A 9,822-nucleotide genomic window follows, 5' to 3' on the forward strand; every position below is an offset into this window, starting at 1 on the left:
AGTCTAAAAATGCCCAGACGTTTCCCAGCTATTAAACGCAATCAGCAAACACCGACAGAGAAGTCACTTCTCAGAGGATAGTCGTGGAGGCAGTAGACATCCCCTTGGCCCAATGCTCCACATAAGAAGACCTTGTTTGGGTGTGGGCAGAGAGGCAGGGGGCAGGGACAGCATGACCAGCAGAATTTTGACTTCTCCTTCAAATGACTGCTCTTGGAGAGAGTGGAGAGCCAATCTTCTCTCAACAGCCTCATTGACCTTAAAGGTGAGATATTCCAGACTTGTCCTTCAGGTTCCTGAACTTTGCTTACTCTGCCTGTGACATCTCCCTCCCAAGCCTGCAAACAAATCCAGTGCTAGGCCAGACTTGGAGCCACCCCAGATTTGAACTTAGCAAGTGGCAGATTTGGAAAAAGTCCCGTTTACATCCCCAGAATAAAAAGTATTTGGTATCTTACAGAGCAGACACTGTATGTCTGCAAATGTTCCCCTGAGCCTTCATTCTCCCTCCCTCCCCCTGTTTTTGTAAATAAAAAATTAAACACGCAAGATGTTTCCTGAAGATTTTGGCATGGCCTTATCTGGATAAAAGGTCTCATGGTGACTCTGTTGCCAACTTATAGAAATTTCAACACTAAGTTATCCTATAAAAATAGCTGCCTGCAAGGGTTTGTTTTGTTTTCTTCCCAACCACCACTCGACATTCATCCATCTGCAAACTCAAAAATAAATACGTACAATTTATTACTTCTGTCATCATTCTTCTCCTAAAGAAGGCAACTTATAGTCATCATTCTATTTTGGAAATAAGCTAGAAGTCAAGCAGTTTGTCTCACCCTCCATTAGAGTAGAAAAACTTGTCAGTGACTTCTTTGCTCAGTTGGCCCCTGAGCAGCACCGGGCGATGCTGTCTGATGCTTCCGCAGCTGGTACCACCATCTTGTTCCTCCCTCCCCAGCCTTCTTCCCTTCCCAGTTTTGGAGGATCAGTGAAAATAGCACCACTGCAATTCTGAAGAGGGAAAAGAGAAGAGATCCAGCTGGGCTGGACCTGGCCATGCAAAGTGGGACAGGGATGGTACGGTTTCTGCAGCAGTGTCTGTGCCCAGCAGCCCTGGTACCACAGAGCAGGACATCTATTTAAAAACAAAATCTGCAGTGTGGAGACTAAAAACATGCGCCCCGAGGCTTGCTGCCAGAGAAAAATGGCAAACACCGGTGTTAACTCTGGCCCAGCATCTTAAGAGAGTGTAATGAAGGACTGGGGGGAGTTCTGGCCTAACTATTCATGTTCATTAGTTTATAGTAAATAGTAATAACAGCGTGTGTTCTGTGTTTTGGACTTCTGCGTCCTTAGTCCTGCAGAGCGAGGAGAGAGCCTCAAACCTGATACGGAAAGATTGAAACCTGAGGCAGAGCCACTGTTTGAGGATGGGAAGCCCCACTCTGTATGGGGTGGCTGCGGGGCCGAGGGCTTTGGTGAGCGCTGGGAGGCAAGCACCACCCGGGGCCACGTTGTGCTTGGAAAAGGAGCCATGCCTGCTTTCTCCAAAGAAGAGAAGGTTTGGACCCACTCGGCCTGGTATACACATTAAAGGGATTTTGCATGCTTATATTTCTTCCCTCGGAGACAAATTATCCTGCTTTTGGTTGCCATGGTTTCTGGTTTCCCTGGCTACCCCTCGCTGTGGGGTGGGGGGACACCGGGAGGTGAGAGAGAAGGAGGAGTCCGAAAATGATGGAGCCAATTGCAAAGATCCTGAGCAACGTGGATGACGTTGTCAGGGCTTTTTTTTTCCCCGGGAAAAAGGACAAAAAGCCTGAATGGATGTCTCTTGGCAAAGGCGGTGGCTGTGTTTTTGCGCTCTTTGATGTTTTGTAATTCAGAAGTGGAAACAGTGCGCAACAAAATTAATCACCAGTGAAAGCCTATAACCCAGCGCTCTGTATTTCCTTAAACTAGGGGCGAGAGAAGCGGCGGGCAGAGAGGCGTGGAGCAGAGCACGAGGCCTAAGCGATGGGAGAGGCCCAGGCCACCGGTGGGCTGGCACACAAGCCAGGCGGGATGTGCAGCTCCCCACAGAGCAGCAATTCTCCTCAGTCTCACCCCTTGAGGACCAAAGTGACAACGAAGACCTTCCTAACATGGCCCAGGCTTCGGGACCGAGCCTCCGACCCCTAGTGAAAGCCCCCGTTGCTTTCCAGCAAGTGGCTTTGAGCAAGGCCTAACCCAGAGCTGAGCAAACCCTCTTCACACAGCCCTGCTTGGGCAAGAAATCCAATCTGATCCCGGTGGCAGCGTGCCAGTAATCCTCTCACCTTTCTCTTAATATCCTGTGACTCAGTGATATATGTCAGGCCATTTAAGCCCAGGCAGTGGAGTTCAGGTGCTGTACCAATTATATGGAGTGGACGGGGAGACATGCTAGTTGAACAGGAAATAGGTCGGAGGAATGATTTGACTAATAAATTATATTAATGAAAAGTTCTTTAGGGAGCTGTTGGGATAATGGTTCTGCAGAGGAGAAGAGGGTCAGCAGCAGGCAGGAGAAAAATAAGGGAGTAGGAAGGGAAAGGGATATCATAGGGATATCAAAGGGATGCCTGGGCTCACTCGCATCAGTAGGGAATCACTGCCTCGACTGAGCTCTGCCCAGGTCGAAATAGCCATTTTTTTCACAAGGCTAATAGCAGTGCAGCAATACCAACTTCCCATCCTGGCAGAAGCTCACCTAGAACCAGCCTTGGTGTCTTTACCCAGCGTTGCCTTTGCCACACAGAAATATCCACGGGCCTGTCCAAAATCCGCTGACGTCAAGTCTTCCTGGCACTGGGCTTTGAACCAAACCCAAGTCTGGTGTCTAGAAATAGAGTGAGCAGAAAATGAAGCGGCTGCCAGGAACACGTAGTATCCTTGTGTTGCCTTCATTAAGAGTGCTGTTTCAAATGATTCTTGAAGATAGATTTGCTGCACTCTGATTGTGGAGGTCTGGAAATACAGGGGAGGATTTCAGTGAAGGGTGAGCAGAAATTCTTCTCCCCCTGTTTGTTGTAGGCACCCATGGCTGCATGTGTCATGCTGGCAGCTAAATAAAGCCAAGGCATAGTTTCGAGTGGTACCAATGGCAGTTCATTAAATGTCCTACAGGGAGTGCAGGGCATTACTGTGTGTTGGGCAAAAATGACACCGATGAGTGAGTAAACAAGGTACCTTTGGAGTCTGGTCGTCGCCTATGATAACAGAGAGATAATTTCAAACTTACTTTGTCATCACAGCAAGCTCAGGCCAGGAGATGTGCGATGCCTAATTTTAGCTGCTTAAGAGTTGTCAGCCAAGTGAGTAGCTCCACCTGCATCGACGGGAGAAGGGCAGCCAGGAGCAGCACACTGCAGGAGGTGGCCATCTCAGGCACCAGCCCAAGGTGGGATGAAATCTCTCCCCGTAGTGCCTGTTTCTCTCCGCTGTTTAAAGAGGAAATCCAAATTTGCAGTTGCCCGACTTCAGGTAGCCAGGAGGTGCAGGACTGGGCAAATCCTGATGTCCATGGGACAATATTGAACTCTCGGAGACAGTGACGATGGCTTTTGAGTTTTGCAGACCAGCACCACCTTTTCCTTCACCACTTCAGCTCCTTCCCTGCCTCCCCATGGAGCAGGATGAGGATGCTGAGGGCCCAGCAACGAAGCTGCAGACCAGCCCATCACACTGCAAAGTTCAGGCAGCAGTGGTGGCCCAGCCTGCACCATCAAGGCAGCTGAACCAAGGAGAGAACTGTTGCAATATTACGATAAAAAAATATCCAGTGCAGATGAGGGGAGGAGGTTTCCAGATACAGGGGCCAATGTGCTGTACTCACCCTACAAAAATGCTCTTTGGGCCCCATTGTTTTGGCCTTCTGGTTTCCCTCTGCCATACAGCATCCAGAGCACAGAGTTTATTGCAGGCTGGTGCTGCATTTCATTTAGGGCTGATGCTGAGCAAATGGCAGAAACAGGGCCTTTATCAGAGACCGCTGTTATTTTTTTATTTTTGTAGTGAGATTTGAAGAAGTTCTACAGTACTAGCAGTTTGAAAAATAATCTTTAGCATTCATGAGATGTTATAAATCGGGGCTTTTATGTATTAGAGACAGGGCAATAAATGCCAAAGTGGATTTATTGGTTATTGCTGCTCTGATAAAAGGGTCATTAAGAGTTGTAAAAGTCTAAACGATAATGGGGAGATGCTGTAAATGCTGTAAGTGAATAGAATGAAAGAACATGATATACTTGTCAGCTGAGGTCACTTCCTAATAGTTTATAACCTTCTGCTAACCATTGAAGAGAAGCCTGGGTTTGCCTAGCCAGGAAACTTAAAATGCAAATCAGCCACTCCAGCGGGGACACTGGGGCTGCCTGACCAGCTCCTTACCGCCCAGCGCCCACGGAGCAAACCTGTACCGTGTGGGGACTGATCCCCAAAAGGACAAGGATGGAGCACGGGTGTGAATCACGCGAGGGACATCACCAGGGAACTTTCTGAGCGAGGCACTAAAACACAGGGAACCAGAGCTACGTCCCTTGTGGCTGCGAGAGACCGAGACGTCCTCCTGCTCAGTGAACAGGATTTTCGGCTGACACACTTCTGCAAGACCACTGATGACTTCGCAAGACTATTTGCTTTATCTGCCCCTCACACCGTGCCTGACCAATGAGTCTCATCAAAATTTAAATGTGAAAATGATTTTACAATGAACACCATCAATTCCCACAGCTTATTAGAAGCGGAGCTGTTGACAGCATCTGTTACTTAGGTCCCCAGCACATCCCATTAAAAGCCTTGCTTTCTCTCGCTTATGGTTTTGTCAAACTTTAGCTGGTATTTTTTCATTCCAAGTCTCTGTCTCCTGTTGAATGACTGTGGAAAACTTCAGCCAGATCAGCTCAGCACCCAGCTGTGAAGCTAAAGGGAAATTCATCGTTTTGCCGTCGTTAAAGCAGACACCATTTCTTTCAGGAAGCCTAATTTCATTACAATTAGAAGACTGTCGTGGCAGCATTCTTTCTCTTCGGCGATCTGCTTTCTGCTATTTCGCAGGAAAATGAGAGAAATCTGGTAAATTATGTTCTCTGGGAGAAAAACCAAAGCAGTTGGCACTGACCCAGCAGAGATGCTGGTGCGTCGCACCTTGCTTCCCCGGTGTGCCCCAGCCTAGGGCTGGCCATCACTTTCCCTGTAATTACAGCTGGGAAGTGCTGTCAGCCCAGATGCCAAAACTAAGGGGAAATGGTGATTTTCAGGTCTTAATGCCACCTGCCCATGCAGCCAGGAGGAAGGGCTTTTTGAATGCAGAACCGGGAGGAGTTTAGGGCCTGATTTATAGGATGCAGACAACAAGCTGAGGGAAGGAGGCAGAGGGCAGGTGAACTACACCGGGGCAAGGAGCTGCAGGTGGAGGTGTCGGTACAGCGGGCTTCTCATCTGGCTGGTGAGTTGGGTGGGATCCCTTGTGACACCACACGAGGGAATCGCCATCGGTTTGTTTTCTCTGGTCCCCTCCCCTCTGCAGCGAGGGCACATTACTTCAATCGCCAGGGCAAGCGCCCAAAGGTGGGAAATGCCTGAGCTGAGTGTGCCTGGGACACCCCACACGTCTTTTATTTTTCTGAGCTGCTCCAGAGATACGATCATATGAAAAACCCAAGGGAGAATAAATAGTCCTGTTTTCAAAGCAGGGCTGAGGAGTGTACAGTAAATACGGGCCGGGCACACACAGCACAGAGTAAACAAACTGCTCATCCCCTGCACAGGAGAGGGGGAAAACAGTAGGCAGTCGTGGCTGAAGATTGTATCATGAATAATTTGGCACCGGGAGACAAATTATGGTTGAGCAAGCAGCATCCTTAATTCTGGCGTTTCTTAACTTTTGAGTGCTTGCCTTTGCAACCTAACCGTGTTTTGGGTTTCTGTGATACATACAACAGCATGGCACACTGCGTATCGCCGAGACATTGCAGACTCTCTCTGATCTAGTAAGAGAGGCACGTCAGATTTATTCACACAACAAGACCTGACCAGGCATATTTCAGAAAAGTTCTCTGCAGCAGGTGATCTAAGGGGCTTGGCGTTTTACCTGTCCTTAGTCCCTTGTTCGGTGCAGATCAGGGGAATGTAGAAGCTTCAGAGCCTGCATCCAGGTCAGTAACTGACTTGCTCTGACAGGTACCAGAGCACCTTGAAATATTGATGTCACATGAGTAAAACCGATCTGAAGAGCATTAACAGATTGGCTGGTATTTGGGCAAACAAGATGGATATTTTTTCCTCATGTGATCTGTGAGTCATCTTTTATTTGACTAGCCATGCAACTTTCAGATATTAATGAAAATACTTCTAAAGCCTTTACTTGTTTTAATCAAAAGAGCATTTTCCAGTCTAGAGCAAGTATAATGATGCATTTTACAGCTTAACTGCAAAATGCAAGTGATAAGGAATAAAGAATTTCTACACATCCCGTGAAATGAGAAGTTGCTCTCTGAATCATTCACAGAACACTTGCAAATAATGAATCTATGTAGGGAAGGTAGGGGCCACTATTTATACTCAATGGGGAAGAAATTCATCAATAAAATAGTATGAGCAACTATAACTGTAAACAACGTTTTAAAAAAGAGTAACAGCGAGCCATATCAGAGAAGGCTGCTCAGACAAATATTTTAAAGCAACTGATCAGTTATGATATTACTCAAAAAATATCAGCTTGGACCTAATCCTGCAAAACTTGTGCAAATTATCAGCACTTTCTGAGAGCATAACCTCATTCCCAGGGTATTGCTGAGAACAGAGACAAGTTTGTTTTGTTTTCCATTTAGTTTTTGTCTTGTTGTTGTAAATGGCATGCTCTTGTTTTGGTTTCCAACACTTACGGTTAAGTTACTTATACATAGCATGCCTGTAACTTCACCCATGTAAATCATGGCAGATTTATTTTCAAGATATTCATTTACACTTGTGTAACCGAGTGGTGAATTCTCCTTCGATCTGAGCGTTGTTGCCTGGCATTCTTCCTGTTTGCTTCTTTTTAATTACTTATAATATGCATACTAATGTTCTTAATAACTTTGCTCGAGAAATAGACATCTGCAGTGGGCTTTTAATTTACGGCTTGAAAGTCATTGTTGTCTTTTGCTTCTTCCAATAACAAAGCAGCTTTTGCTGTTTCAGATGTTATCAGAGGACTTAAACATTCGCTGGGCATGCAATGCGTTGCTTGTCATGGTACCAATACCTTTCTTGGAGTTAATCAAGAGCAGGCGTGGGACAACCCTGCTCTCGTACCGGCCAGTGCATCACCGGCTGACAAGCCCCAAGCATCCTTCTACACAAAGCCTGGATGGGCCCTGAGTTATGGTCACTGTCTGCTGAAGCACACTGCAAAAGGAAGACAGAGGTTTGTTCCAACCTGCACTCCCTCCATCAGTCCCATTCCTTGACTTCTGCTTCCTTCTTTCCCTTTTCCACAGTTAAAGCAGGCTCACAGTCTTCGTAGAAAGCAATCCGCCATCTCCCTCCCAGCTCCTGACTGTGATTATTGTTTCTTTGATTACTCATACAGCAGGATGGTTTTCATAAATTACAGCATTACACGGAGCCTCCCATGCACTAACAAATCTCAAATCAAGAGACTAACTTAGAAGTTATGAGATTCTTTCCTCAAAAAGCCATGTATTGGGTATATATTTGCCTTAGGGTTTTGAGTCTTTGTTTCCAGGTTTCTATCTACTTGTGAAGGTTGGGGATTAGCTTTTTAAACAAAATACACAAACAAAAACAAATAAACATACAAAAAACAAAAACAAAGACAACTGAGATTCTTCCTTAGGCACACGATTTCTGGAATGGGAGTTAAAATCAAAACATAAAACAAATATAAAGCTTTAGAAGCCACAAGAAGCAGAACCACTGAAAAGATTAATCTGTGCATGGCTTATATTGTGTTACATGAGTAAATAAACTATGAGGTCAAATAGCAAATAATGGCTGTGATATATGATCTACACTGTAAGAAGTTCTGTGTTTGGTCTAGATTTTTAAACAAACTAAACAGTTTTCTGAAAAACTATGTTTAATATACATGTACTTTAAAAGCTCTCTTACTCTGCGGTACTATGTGGAATAAATAAGAATCTAACTCTGTATTTACATGCAGTAGATGTGCACAGACTTTTGAAAAGGACGAGAGTTAATAATGCATGAAGGGTGCTGCAGAGGGACGTGGAAGTATCGGACTGGCTGCTGAAAACTTTTAGGATGCAAAGGGAGTCGTGGACTCAGCTCTTAGTCTTCTTGGGAGCTTTTTCTGGGTGGTGTTGGAAAAGTTGTGATTCATCTTTATTTTATTCTTAGCTGAAACTAGAGGAAAAAAATGGTTTTCCGGAAAAAAATAAAGAATAAAAAATGAGAGGGGTTTCAAAGGAGACAAACATTGGCTTAAAGGAGAGAAAAATATGTTAAGACTTATGTTTTGCATTAAAATAAAAATACATTGTAATATATATTTTTTAAAGTTATTAATTATAGTACTGAGAAGATGCTAAGTTTTATGGACTTCTCTATTAGTAACATCCTAGGTGATCCACACCCTAAAATCTCCTTTTGCTGTTGTCTTCAGTCTGTGCTCACTGGTGCGAAGCCTCTCGTCTCTCCCTAAGCCCAGCAGTCGTGGTGCTGGGGCAGGGCTCACCTTGTGCCCCTCCAGCTCTCAGCTCCGGTTCTTGTTCTGACTCCCTGGCCAGGCTTCCAGCCCGCGATTCATCACACCTGGCTCAGGTCCATGGGATGAAGAGCTGCCAGGAGCTGCCTCTCTCTTTCCATTAGCCAGAGATGGAGATGGAGCGATGCGCTCAAGCTGCATGCCTGGTATCCTGATGGGAAAAGATAGGGAAGGGAATCGCAGCCCTTTTCCCAGGAACTCTCATCTCCTGGTTTTGCCAGGATTACGCAGAGCCCAACTCTTCAGCCCTAAAGGAAAAAGAGGAACCAGAACAACCAAGGAAGAAATCTGATCTCACCGGGAGCTCAAAAAGAGAGGCGTTTCAACCGAGCTCTAAAAACGGGGTGGAAACACTCATTTGTGCCTGGCTTTATGTGAGCCATGTTTACAAAACAGCGTCAAAGTGAAGCGGTCTGTGTCCTTCAGAGAGAAGAGCTTCCATGGAAAACATGTTTTGTTACCACTGCCACGTGGCATCAGATCAAATACGACGTGAGCCAGTGCATCAATAAATCATGACAAAACTGAAGGCTGGTGCTACTGGGTGTAAACCAGAAGAGCAGAAGACTGGTTGAATTCTGTACCGGTACACTTAACAAAATTAGGTGCTAACAAAGACTCTGACATCAAAGTTCTCCCATAAAAGCTGGCACCAGGATGGGCATCACGTTTGCTAGGTTGTCCTGTCCTTCTCCATCCTTAACCTGTTTACGCACAAATGCATTAACTCCTCATCCCAAATGACTTCAGTATTTCAGCCTGACCCTCGACTCCCTACTTACGGATGTGTTGTTTATCAGTACTAATGACCTATTTCACGGGGTGAGTCTTTATCTTTGCTGATATACTGTGTTCACAGAGGCTGATGTAACAAGGGTCGAAAAAGCCTTGTGATAAATCTCTTCTCTCCTCTCTAATTCCCATGTGAAATCAACTTTCGTGTATCCTAGATTATATACTGCTGGGCAAGGAGACAGCAGCTTGGCACAAGCATGTTTAAATCCCCCAGGTGCTGGGAATGAGAAACAAAGATTCATTACAGTAATAAAGTTTCAGCCTTCTAGGGATGA

Source organism: Anser cygnoides, chromosome 2 (genome assembly GCF_040182565.1).
Source record: "Anser cygnoides isolate HZ-2024a breed goose chromosome 2, Taihu_goose_T2T_genome, whole genome shotgun sequence".
Lineage (NCBI taxonomy): Eukaryota > Metazoa > Chordata > Aves > Anseriformes > Anatidae > Anser > Anser cygnoides.